The sequence below is a fragment of the Medicago truncatula genome, chromosome 6 (assembly GCF_003473485.1).
Source record: "Medicago truncatula cultivar Jemalong A17 chromosome 6, MtrunA17r5.0-ANR, whole genome shotgun sequence".
NCBI lineage: Eukaryota > Viridiplantae > Streptophyta > Magnoliopsida > Fabales > Fabaceae > Medicago > Medicago truncatula.
In genome coordinates, this window is record NC_053047.1 from 12315318 (window position 1) to 12328550 (window position 13233).

The 13233-nt window shown below is 33.2% G+C and overlaps 1 long non-coding RNA gene across 1 annotated transcript; it reads left to right on the forward strand.

The window, feature by feature from the left end:
• Positions 1 to 271: 271 nt before the first annotated feature.
• On the forward strand, positions 272 to 3409 carry LOC120575862 (uncharacterized). The gene is made up of 4 exons (XR_005642082.1): positions 272 to 1257; positions 1450 to 1657; positions 2203 to 2361; positions 3109 to 3409. It is a non-coding gene; the product is annotated as an uncharacterized lncRNA (long non-coding RNA).
• Positions 3410 to 13233: the final 9824 nt, after the last annotated feature.

Consider the following 13233-nt stretch of genomic DNA (forward strand, 5'->3'; position numbering starts at 1 on the left):
GGATTTTATAATTATTTCCATTATTTAAAATTCAAAAACAGAAATTACAAAAACAAATTAAAACACAAAATTCAAGAATTTCAACATTCTTCTTCTCATCTCAAGTCTTTAAGTTCATCTTCCCCATCTCCCTCCTCCATCGCCTCTCCCTCATCATTCAATCACCACCACCACCACAGCCTCCCTAATCAGTCCCAAACTTTTGATTCTAATCCCTAATTTTTTTCCCTTCCAATTTCGAAATATAACCTTTTATTTTTTTCATGAATTTGATGGTGTTTTGATTTGAAAATATAGCCTTCTAAAGTATTTTGTGAATTTGTGTTGAATATAACCTCAAATTTCTAGGTCGGTGGTGAATTTATGAATTTGATGGCTGTATGGTGCGGATCTGTGGTGATTTTTTTTGTTGTTGGCTGGGTTTTTCTCTTCAATTATGGTTTGGCCTCTGGTTGTTTGGTGTGTTAATTTTACATTGTTTCTCTTTCATTTTACCTGTCCTTTTTTTTATTCCCTTGAAATTTTTGGAACCCATATGCGCTTAAGGTTGGGGAATTTGTTATAGAGATGGTGGATGAGTCAGTGAACGAGCACCAGTTGGTGAACATCTGAAGGAAGGTTTCAATGATGAATTCACTAGTGCAAAAAACACTTATTAAGTCAAGGTTTTTAAGTGGGTTGTTATCCACCAGATTTAAAAACATGGGTGCAGGGGAGGATTTTGACTTGAATAGATATTAAATGGTTTAACCCCATTTAAAATCTATTTTATATTAAAATAATAAACACACATATCAATATTAGAATGCCAAAATTATATGAACTCATCAAACTTTCTCTGCTATATACCGTGAAACCCACAAATTCGTCGAACTTCATCATATGTTCATCGACCATCAGCCCAACCAACATTTCAATTCGTTTACTCAATCAGGTTGCCCCGACTCATGGATCTGAAGCCCTCGCTATTGTTCTCGTCATCGATTGAAACGCATCGGTTCTTCGATTAGGTTTCTCTCATTCACGCATCTGAAGCCTATTATCGCTCACTGAAACACATTCTCACTCCGATTGCTCAGATCCAAGCTATTCAATTTGGTTCCCTTGAAAATTTTGCATCTAGATTTTTAGTTTTTTATTTTATTTAATTTGTGAGTTTTGCTATAATTTTTGAAAATTTCAGGTTGTTAAAAAGAATGAGTTGTTGATTCTGTTTTTGATGTTGACGTGCTCGCTGATTTCCTTCACTACTTTCAGGTTATGCTCGCTTGTTGAATTGATTTTTATTTCATTTGTGATTTTTGCTATAATTTTGAATAGATTGTTGATGTTACTATTTTTATTTCATTTTTGTTCCAATTTGATTTGTAATGAAGAAAAGAGATACATTTAATTTGCTGTTGATGTGAGCGTTAACCCCTTTTTCCCCTTTTTAATTTGTTGCTAAAGAATTAGGGTTTTTGAAGCTTCAGTTGGATGTCAAAACTGTTTTGGAGTATGCGGTGTCGAGGGAGATGAAATTGTTGAGATTCCTGGTCGATTTAGGGCTTTGGAATGAGCAGTTTCTGATTTGGGTGAGTAGTTGCTGGTAAGAGGGAATGAAGTCCTTTTGCTACTGAACATCGATAGTTCGTTCATGGATGTCTTTCAATTGCATGTATGCTACTTGAACTTCTAATTATCTTTTGATGTCAACTGATGATAATAGTGTAAAGTAGTAGGTTTCAAATTTTTGTTAGATTTTGAAGGTTAGTAAGAGAAAAATTAAAACAAATGCTAGTTGACATGATGTGCTCAGTAGTAGGTTTCTAATTATCTTTTGAAGGTTTGAACCCTTGCAACTGACATAACCATAAACATTCTAACATTTGTCTATCAAAAAAATTAAATCAAATGCTAGTTGATATGGATTTAAAGCATAACATGTGGTTTTGTGAATAGAAAGTAGGATGCCTAAGGATAACTGTGAGACTTTGGCATTGGGCATAGGATTATAATTTAAACTACTTGTATTAGGCCTTAGGTTTCCTTTATTATGTTTTAATACTTTCTTCATAAACTATGCCATTTCTGTTTTAATACTTTCTTCATAAACTATGCCATCTCTGCATTATTGTGCATTCTGGTATCTTAAGTATCTTTGCATATGCATTCTGGTATCTTTACTAATATAAGTTTTGTTATAAAATTTGATTACACCAGGTTCTATGTCTGTTTTCCGGTTCCTGGATTAAAGCACGTTTTAGAGGTACAACTTGGGTTATCTTTGCAGAATTGCAGCCGGGGAATTTGCAGTTGTGTAAAGACAATTTCTCATTCCATTTCTGACAAGAGTTTCCTTACACACATTGTAATTTCTAGGTAAATCCTCTAATCTCAGGTTCCTATTTTTCTCTAGAAGTTTATGTAGCTATTGAATGGTGAAAAGAAAGAAGTCTGTGTACTGTTAGGTGTGACACAATTTATCATTCCATGATTTTAATTATTAGATAGGAGTTTAATATAAGATATTGAAAAACCAGAATATTGACTATGTATAGAACTTTACCACAATTTATAAATTCCAATTTAATCCCAAACTTGCGGTAAATAGTTAAATTGCTGAAGAAAAATCTGACATATCCTTGTTATTATTGTACTAAAAAGGTCCTGCAAGTTTTCAGTTTTCCTTGTCAATGGCTCTTTTTCCTTATTATTTTATTTGATAGGAAGTATGTGACAATGGCAATTAAACTCCATTGAGCTTTGGATGCTCTATTTTATTGATTACTCTCAAATCCTAGTCCAATTACACTAGATCACTAGCTTATATAGGACCACCTCAATTATACTGTCTGATGTGAGTTGCTGCACCAGTGACTTATCTGAGTCACTTTCACACAAAACCGCTCTTTACCATCTTTTCTTAATTTTTTGTCTCCTCTCCTTTCCTAGAACATAGTGAATACCTTCAGTATCTTCTCTTTAACTATGTTAGTCCAAGTAAGCACCTTAACATAGTCTCTGTTTATAGCAGATTTTTGTTCATTCAAATGCACTTTGCCCTGCTGTTTGTTTGTTTGCTGCCTTGTACATGTTCAGATTTTGAATTGTTATTGAATATTTTAGGTATATGGAATGCCTCTGTACTCAATTGGGAAATAGTGATGTGTATGGAATGCCTGTGTACTCAATTGCCCAAAATTTTGGAGACAAATCCGTTTACTGATGATGAAATGACAAATGTTCAAGAACGCTATGCAAATTTGATTTTGGAAAGACTTTGATGTAATTTAATTATGTCAATAACCATGCTTTTAAACAATGTTTAGCTTTTGTTTAGTTTTATGATATTGTAAATTTCAATTTGTTTGATATTGTAACAATGACATGTTTGATATGAAATTTGATCATATGATATTTCATATTAGTGGCTATGTTTGTAAATTTTTTTATTATCATATTATATTCAGTATCATAATCGTGTATAAAAAAAAATATATAGAGTGAGATTTTAAATGGGGTGAACTGATTTAAATTAGAAGATTTTGACTCTTGTTAACCTCTTTAAAATGGTATCAACCGATTTAAATTAAAGGATTTTAAATGGGGTGAACCGATTTAAATTATATGTTTTTAAATCGGGTAAAGGGTGGAGACTTAAAATCAAAGACAGTTTTTTAAATCGGCCACCTATAAGTCGGATCTTGAACCGATTTAAAAAGTCATTTTTACCTGATTTAAAAAGTGTTTTCTGTACTAGTGATTGAAATTGATGGCGAAGATGATGAGAGAGGATAACTAATACTATGTGAGAGAGATATGGAAGTGGTTGGAAATGTGTTGGTTTTAATGATTCTGGATTTTGTTAGAATGTTTTCCACTGTTTTTTCTCTTTTATGGTTGGAAATGGCGAAGATGATGAATGTTTACGAAGATGAGGGAAAACATAAAGGAAGAAGGTAAATAAAAGTAAAATAAGAAAAAATTAATTAATTTTTTTTTGTTACAAAGGCTAAAAAGCAAGGGAAAAAAGACGGGGAAAAAAACAAAAACAGAAGGAGAACTAAAGCCTCAAAAAGAAGGCTCCAGTAGCATCATTCCGGAGGAGAGGGAAGAACTCTGATGGCGGAGAGTTGCGACACACGAAGGCATTGTCCGACGAGGCACCAAGCTTGGCCCAGAAGTTCACACACTAGTTTCCCTCCCTGAGGGTGTGGCTAATAGTTGCTTGAGTCTGCTCCATTAACTCTTTTATGTCTTGGATCAAAACAGCGTAAACATGGAACTTCAATAGAGGGCCGATGATGATTTTAGTACATAACAAGGAATCAGAGTAGAAGAAAAGGTTAACAATACGCTTTCCTTTTCCCAGCGAGAGGCCTTGATAGATGGCATAAAGCTTAGCATAAAGAATATCAGAAGAATTGTTAATATAACCGAAAAACCCAGACAAGTAAAAACATGCATCATTTCTAAGAATTCTGCCATAGCCAGTTCTTGTAGGGGAACCAAGACATCTTCCATCAACATTAAGGATGATGCCAGAGTGGTTGTTGTGATTCCACTTGAAAAATTTGTCTTCCATAGTAATGTTAGGAGACAAAGGGTAAGAGGGCTTTAAAGAGTCAACCGTATCGTGAATGTTAGAGGCAAGATGATTTAAAGTCCAACTTTCGTTGCCCAAACACATCAGCTTTCTAATCCTCCATGCCCACCAAACAGGTGCTGCAAAAATTAAAGATAGAGGGTCAATCGAATTGTTCTTTAGCCAATCATGAGAGGCGGAATTTGGGAAAAAATGGGGTTGGTTAAAACCGAGCCATTGCCAAATGGGTCTAGAATGGTTACAATCTCTCACACAATGGAGGAAAGTTTCATCTTGGAATCCACACCTTTGCATCAGTGTCATCTCTGACTTTCCTTTTAGAATCACTAAGAAGAAAATAATAGGAAACATATATGTTGTAACGAGTGCCAATCACATAAGGACAAAGAAGGTTCAAACACTACAAGCATGTTCATTCATATTATGATATTGCTTCATTTCTATAATAGGTGGCATTTAGGGTGCACAAATTGTTAAATTTGTGCACCATGCACAAGTTAGAGAAAATTACTTTTAGCCACTAGATTAAAGAGAAACATTGATTTTATTATAGTTCAACTACACCATAATTTCTCACTTAACCTTCAACCTTCCTACCCCTTGTTTCTTGTTTTTAACAGAAATTATTAAAAACTAGCAAACCTCAAGGCAAACTGGAAACCCAACAACAAGAATACAAGCAAACAGCCACACAAAGAAACAACCCTTAAAAATCCTCTTTCACACACGACACCAAAAGGAACAGATTCAAAACAAAAACAAAAGGGAGAGATGCAACATTGATTTTCAATTAAAAATCTTCTCCCACTTTGATATTCAATTCAATAGTTCCAGTACCAAGGAAATGCTTGAGACTTAAGAGTTTCACTTTGGTTAAAAATGACGTAAATGAAAATGAAGGATATAGTAATGGTGGCAAGAAGCATCTTTGTAATTATTTGATTAATTTGATCAAAGATTGATATGGTTTTGGATTTTTTAAAATGTCTTATTTTTATTTTATGAGTTTTTCATTCCTAATTTTTTGGATTTGCAATTAATTTGGTGAAGATGAAAATAATGACAAAGAAGATGAAGAATCATATGTTCTTGCTTATGTTGAATGTGAAAATTAGTGTTAGTGTAGAGGGAAGTTTGTTGTTGGGTGAAGAGAGAGGAAGAGAAGGTGGAGATAGAAAGTGAGGGAGATTTGATACTGAGGGACTATGATAATAATGAATACTTCATTTAATCTAATGGCACAAAAAAAAACTTGTGTATGGTGCACAAATATAGTATTTGTGCACCCAAAATGCCACCTTTTTTATACAGTAAACTTGACACTAACACAGATCTAAGTCTCCCATTCCATTACACAGAATTCAATAAAGAATAACAATGGCCTCTTAAAGGTGATAGAACACGACAATTAAAAAGAATAAAAAACAATACAATATTTCAATTTGTCTTAGACAATTCATCAAAGCATTCACATTCAACTAAAAATATTGATATTTCATTTCATACAAGTATGAAGTATGTCTTAAATTTCACAAGTATCTCTAAATCTCTTATTGTGGGATGTGCGGGCATGTGCCTACTTAAAATTTAGAAACTTTTTTTTAGTAGTATAATGTATTAATAGTTAACATTTTGATCATATGGCCCACACTTCTCACAAATCATTTCTCTTTTGGCTCAAATATATCATCATATATCTCAAATTTTTTCTTGATAATATAAATATAATCAAGAATCGGATGCGAAATCGAACAAGTGTTCACCAGAGTAGTACAAGATAAAGTTGAACATGAATCAATCCACATCTGGTTACAAATAGTTCTGTCGAGTCTTCTCTTTGTATGTCTATGCCCAGATATTCTATTATTCCAAGTGAATTCCGCACCTTTGGTTGGAATGTGAATTAATTCATTAGTATATGACCAATTCTGAAAATCTATCATAAGGGTCTGGCCGGAGAGAGAGATCATTTATGCTCATGTGCTCCAATAATAGTATTGAAATCACCTATGAAGCTCCATGATTTATTGTGTTGGTGTTGCAGATATGTTAGTTTATCCCATAATTCCTACCTCCTCAAGTTACTGGTGGAAGCATAGATTGCAGCCATACAAGATTCTTTGTTGTCAAGGATAAATGAGAAAGAGACTTGTTGATCATCTTTATCTATAATCATCAAAAAGTAATATAAAAATTAACAAGACAAGTAGAACATGAAGTTTATTCTTGATGTCACAAAAGAGCTCATCATGATTTGTCAAAGAAAAAATAGTACTATTGGCCATTCACCCGTGTTTTTCGTCAAAATCTTATTGAAAGGTTTATTCTTGATTCTTAAAAACTGACATGATATTTGTGACTGATTTTCCACATGACATTTTGCACAAATCAAAAGCAACGACATTCATTTCCCCCACCTACTGTTGAGAAGAGGGAACCATTTTATGAAACATTAAATACCAAGAAAAAAAATTCATTCATGTAAAATAACTTGTTTCATCGTTTTTCCTGTTATAATTTAAAGAAAAGAAAAAAATAATGTTTCAAAAATAAATTTTTCCTGTTTAGGATGAAAAAATATTGATGTTTTAAAATAAGTTAGATAGAAAGAAAAGAAAATAAATAGAGAAGTATATGATATAGAGAAACAAAATTTGACGATAAAACATTTAATGGGAAGTAATATAAAAACATAAAAAGTAAAATAATTAAATAACATAACATAAAAAAATAAAAAATAAAACAGAAATGCCAATAGCAAAAGGCTAATTGATTCTCCTCTTTTTTCACAATAGAAAAAGTTATATATTATTCAATAAAAAAAAACAAAATAAAACCAACCACAACTTTGATTCACTGTCATTAGTACTCGATGAGAGGAAAATTGGACATAAAGATTTCTTCCCCTTGAATGAAACATACCGAAAATTATTACGTAAGTTACGTAAACTGCAATTTCTTAACATCAATCGGAATAAATAGTGCTTACCAAAAATATACAGCTCAACATGAAGTTAACAAAAGAGTAGTCAACTTGCAAACATGAGAAATAAATAATCTATGTATACCTTATGCTTGGTTGAGCATTTGTGCAAAATTATATGCACAAGAAAACCTGATTTTTGGGACGCAACATCATAAGCTTTGTTATGACTCCAAAAGGAAAAAAATAGCTGGAGCAAATCATTCTGCAATAAGAATAATATTGTCGAATAATTTTTTAGGTTAACTAGTCAACTAAGCATTTGTGTGTGTGTGTGTATGTGTGTGTGTGTGTCTATCTGTGAATGTGTGTGTGTGTGTGTTAGAGAAAGAAAGAAAACAGAGAAGTATATGCATATCAGTGACATTCATGCGACGTGCATGAATTGGTGCAATTCTATGTCATTAATATGAATGTACGATGTAATATTTTTCAATTTGTATTATAAAACTTGGCAAACAAAAGGGAGAATAGGAAGATTGACGAAATTTTTTAAATGTACATTCATATCAAGGACAGATGATTGCACCAATTTATGAAAATATCGCATGATTTAAAATCATCTATGACTCATCACAAGATATAATACATACGAATTAATGGCTTGCAAAATATTTTTGATTGAATCAAACTTCAAACTATGTCAACAGAATATAAATATACATGATTTTGCAGCTTTGTTTTATAAATATGGCAATTAATAACTTAGAGAAAAAGCAACTTTTAAAGTTAATACTAACCCTCTAAGTTTTATATACCCACATTAGATCCTGCATAAACTGTTACAATTAGTCTCATAAATAAGAAATATGGAGCTGATTACAATATCAATAAGGATTGGCTTCGTCCTTTCGCTAACAAGAGTAAATATAACAAAAAAAACACAAAATCGAACCATATTCGGGTTAATCAATTGAATTCATGACATTATCATATTAAAAAACAACAAACATAAAGAGAGATGGGTAAGAGATTTGACTTTAGCTATCTCAGGTCCAACATTTCGAGCGTGAATGACCTTTCAAGGTTCAACCATTTCAAATTACCTGTAGAAAAAACTCTAGGTCAGAATTCCTACATCTCTCAGCTCATCAAAATATTGACAGACAAAAATTAATAAGTTAGTGATTATGAAAGGATGAACCCTAAAACTCCTTCGATGTTCCTCAGCTCATTAATCGAGTTGGTTGAGCGGTGAAATTGACAAAACAAACAGAGGACCACCATGATTTTGGCGATAGCTACACTTTGTAACTTCACAAAATTACGGTGGCTCAGCATAATTTTTCAATCTCATTGTTCATCCAAATGAGAAAAGATGGTATCATTAATGGTCAAACCCTATAATTAACTAATAATAATTTGACCTAATATACAAATGCTTACAATGAAACTCAACAACATAATTCCAACATCAAAACACAAATTAAAAAAAGGAAACATGTATCATACCAATTAATCTTCAAAATCCAATTTACAGAAAATCAATATTCAATTATATAAAATATAATTATATACGGGGCCGTTGGCCCTCTTTTGTACCAAAAAAAAAGAATATAATTATATACTTTTTTTAAAAAATTAATATATTCAAATGTATAAAATCATTAGGCTTCTCAAAAAAGTGGTAATCGAATAAAAATTCAAACTTTATGTGCTTTTCAATTAAACTCGAGAAACTCAGATACCAATTTGAAAAATTAATCTATAAGTGGTGAAAAAATTTGACACACAGCAAAAGGGGATCTCTAATTTGTAAAAAAAAAATGCACAAAATTTATCAGAAAGGTGGTATCTTAGAACTTAGTACAAAATGGCACAATGAGAGAGAGTGGTTTCCAGATGGGAGAGAGAGGGATTGTCTGATGTGAGAGAGAAGGATTGACTGATGAGAGAGAGAGAGAGAGAGAGAGAGAGATTGCCTGATGTGAGAGAGAGAGAGAGAGGGATTTCCTTATGAGAGGGAGAGGGATTTCCCTGAGGAGAGAAAGAGGGATTGCCCTATGTATATTCTTGGTGGGACAATTATTGCGGGTAGTTAACTCCCTATCAACTATAAATGTAATTTATAAATAAAAAATAAAACATGTCATGTGAGTTTAACTCAGTTGGTAGAGACATTTATAGTTGATAGGGAGTTGACTACCCGCTGTAATTGTCCCACCAAGAATAAACATAGGGCAATCCCTTTCTCTCTCTCTCTCTCTCTCTCTCTCTCTCTCTCTCTCTCTCTCTCTCTCCCCTCTCAGGCAAATCCCTCTCCCTCTCATCAGGCAATCACTCTCTCTCTCTCACATCAGGAAATCTCTCACTCTCATCAGTCAATCCCTCTCTCTCTCCCATCAGGCAATCACTCTCTTCCATTGTGCCATTTTGTACTAAGTTTTGAGATACAACCTTTCTGATAAATTTTATGTCTTTTTTTTACAAATTAGAGACCATCTTTTGCTGTGTGTCAAATTTTTCATCACTTACAGATTAATTTTTCAAATTGGTATCTGAGTTTTCTCGACTTCAATTGAAAAGCACATAAATTTTGAATTTTTATTCGATTACCACTTTGTTTGAGAAGCATAGAGATTTTATACAGTTGAATATATTTAATTTTTTAAAAAGTATATAATTATATTTTATATAATTGAATATTGATTTTCTATAAATTGGATTTTGAAGACTAATTGGTATGATACATATGTTTTTTTTTTTTTTTTTTTTTTGATGTTGGAATTGTGTTGTTGAGTTTCATCGTAAACATTTGTATGTTAGGACAAATTGTTATTAGTTAATTATAAGGTTTGACCATTAATGATACCATCTTTGATACTTGGACGAACAGTAAGATTGAAAAATTATGGTGAGCCACCGCAATTTTGTGAAGCTACAGAGTGTAGCTATTGCCAAAATCACGGCGGTTCTCTGTTTTTTTGTCAATTTCACCACTCATCCAACTCGATTAATGAGCTGAGGAACTTCGAAGGAGTTTTAGGGTTCATCCTTTCATAATTAACATAATCACTAACTTATTAATTTTTGTTTGTCAATCTTTTGATAAGCTGAGAGATGTTGAAGGAATTCTGACCTAGAGTTTATTTACATGTAATTTGAAATGGTTGAACCTTCAAAGGTCTTACCCATCTCTCTTTATGTTTGTGGTTTTTTAATATGATAATTTCATGGATTCACTTGATTAACCCGAATATGGTTCGATTTTGTGTTTCTTTTGTTATATTTACTGTTGTCGGCGAAAGGACGAAGCTAGTTAAGATCCTTATTGATATTGTAACTGGCTCCATATTTCTTATTTATGATATTAATTTTAACAATTTATGCAGGATTTAATGTGGGTATATAAAACTTAGAGGGATAGTACTAACTTCAAAAGTTGCTTGTTCCCTTCGTTATTAATTGCCATATTTATAAAAAAAGAGGTGCAAAATCATGTCGGTATATTATATTATGTTGACATAGTTTGAAGTTTGATTCGATCAAAAATATTTTGCAAACCAGTAATTCGTATGTATTATAACTTGTGATGGGTCATAGATGATTTTAAATCATGTTAAATTTGCATAAATTGGTGCAATCATGTGTCCTTGATACATTTAAAAAATTCATTAATCCTCTTGTTTGCCAATTTTTATAATATAAATCGTACATTCATATTAATGACATAGAATTGCACGAATTCATGCACGTCGCATGAATGTCAATGATATGCACTTGTACCAGTTATATATATACACACTCACACACACACACATATATGTGTGTATTTATATATATATAATTTCTTTTTGGTCACTAACCATCTTATTCATCATAAATGAGAAACAAAAATGATTAGTAGACTGGTTAACCTAAAAAATTATTCAACAATATTATTCTTGTTGCGGAATGATTTGCTCCAGCTATTTCGTCCTTTTGGAGTCATAACAAAGCTTATGATGATGCGTCCCAAAAATCAGGTTTTCTTTCATTCCTTTAAATGAATCTTTTGGTTTTTTGTAGACTCTTAGAACTCACAGATGAATTGTTTTATCATTCTTGCAAACACTTCTTCAAATGCAAGATGTTCCTTCTGTTGTTAATGCTATACAATTTTGCACAAATGTTCAACCAAGCATAAAGTATAAATAGATTATTTATTGATCTATTATGCAAGTTGACTACTCTTTTTTTAACTTGATGTTGGACAGTATATTTTTGGTAATTGGAAAGCACTATTCATTCCGATTGATGTTAAGAAATTGCAGTTTACGTAACTTACGTAATTTTTGGTATGTTTCATTCAAGGGGGAGAAATTTTATGTCCAATTTTCCACTCATCGAGTACTAATTACAGTGGATCAAAGTAAAGGACAGGAAGTCACGTTTGGTTTTATTTTGGTTTTTCTTTAATTGAATAATATATACCATTTTTTTAAGGTAAAGGAAATTACAGCCGAAGCTGTAATCCCATAATATATTGATAAGAAAGAAGAATGTACAATGAGAAGAAAAAAAAAGAGGGCACAAAAACCAAAACCCTCAAAGGTTAAGAAACCCTAAAATTAGGTAAACCTAGCTTATTAGTAACTAAGTATGCCCTAATAATAGAAGGTGGTTGAGAAAACCAAACATGAGTATCAATAGTTAATCCAAAATTAGCAAGAGAGTCTGCACACTTAATTCCCTCCCTGTAGATCTAGAAACATGGAAATTCATTGAGGATAGCAGGTGCAGAAAGTTGTTCCATCTATTGAGAAGATGCCAAGGGACAACCTTAGAAGACTTGAAAGCTAAGAAAACAACCATTGAGTCTGTTTCCAACCATAGGGAAAACCAACCTTTCTGATAGGCTATTTCTATAGCCACCATTGCACCAATGATCTCTAAGCATAAAGCAGAAGTGATACCAAGATTGATAGCAAAGCCACCAAGGAAAACTAAATTGGTATTCCTGTAAAGGCCCCCACAAGCAGCATGGCCAGGATTTCCTTGAGCAGCACCATTAGTCTGAACCTGACCCGATTCTACAAAAACCTCATGCACCTCAATATGCTCAACAGGGGATGAGTGTGATACACGCTCATGGGAACCATTGAGACTCTCCACCAGCTTCCGCGGGATCGAATGGTTGTGTTCCACATCATTAAAAAGTGTAACAGCAGCATCGTCCACCGTGGGGTTCTCCAACTCCTCCCGCGATGACTGATGCAACTGCTCCACTCTCTCAGAATGCACATCATCGTGCACAACAGGGGAAACAACCTCTAACACTGGTGTAACATGTGGCAACTCCTCATGAGAAATTTTGTCAAACGCATTATGTAATGGAAAGCTGAAAGAGTTTGACGACAAAGACGACATGCCCACGTCCGTCTGAGAAGTAGCAATTGTTGATATAACAATAGAAACCGGCCCCAACTGTGACTTAGCATTCAAGGTAGGGGAAAGAGCAGGAATGTCCAGTGTAGTCAAAGCTAACGATGTAGGAGTAGCAGAAACTGGTATTCTCCTGGTGGTAGCAACTGTTGAAGCAACCAGAACCGGAACCCACGTCCAAGCGCTTCCATTGGCCGAAATGGAAGCTCACACATCATTGTTCTGCCGAGATGGTTTAGGAGGAGCTGTCTCGGCAATAATAGTTTGTTTCCCTAGATCATTCTTGTCCTTTGTTGGT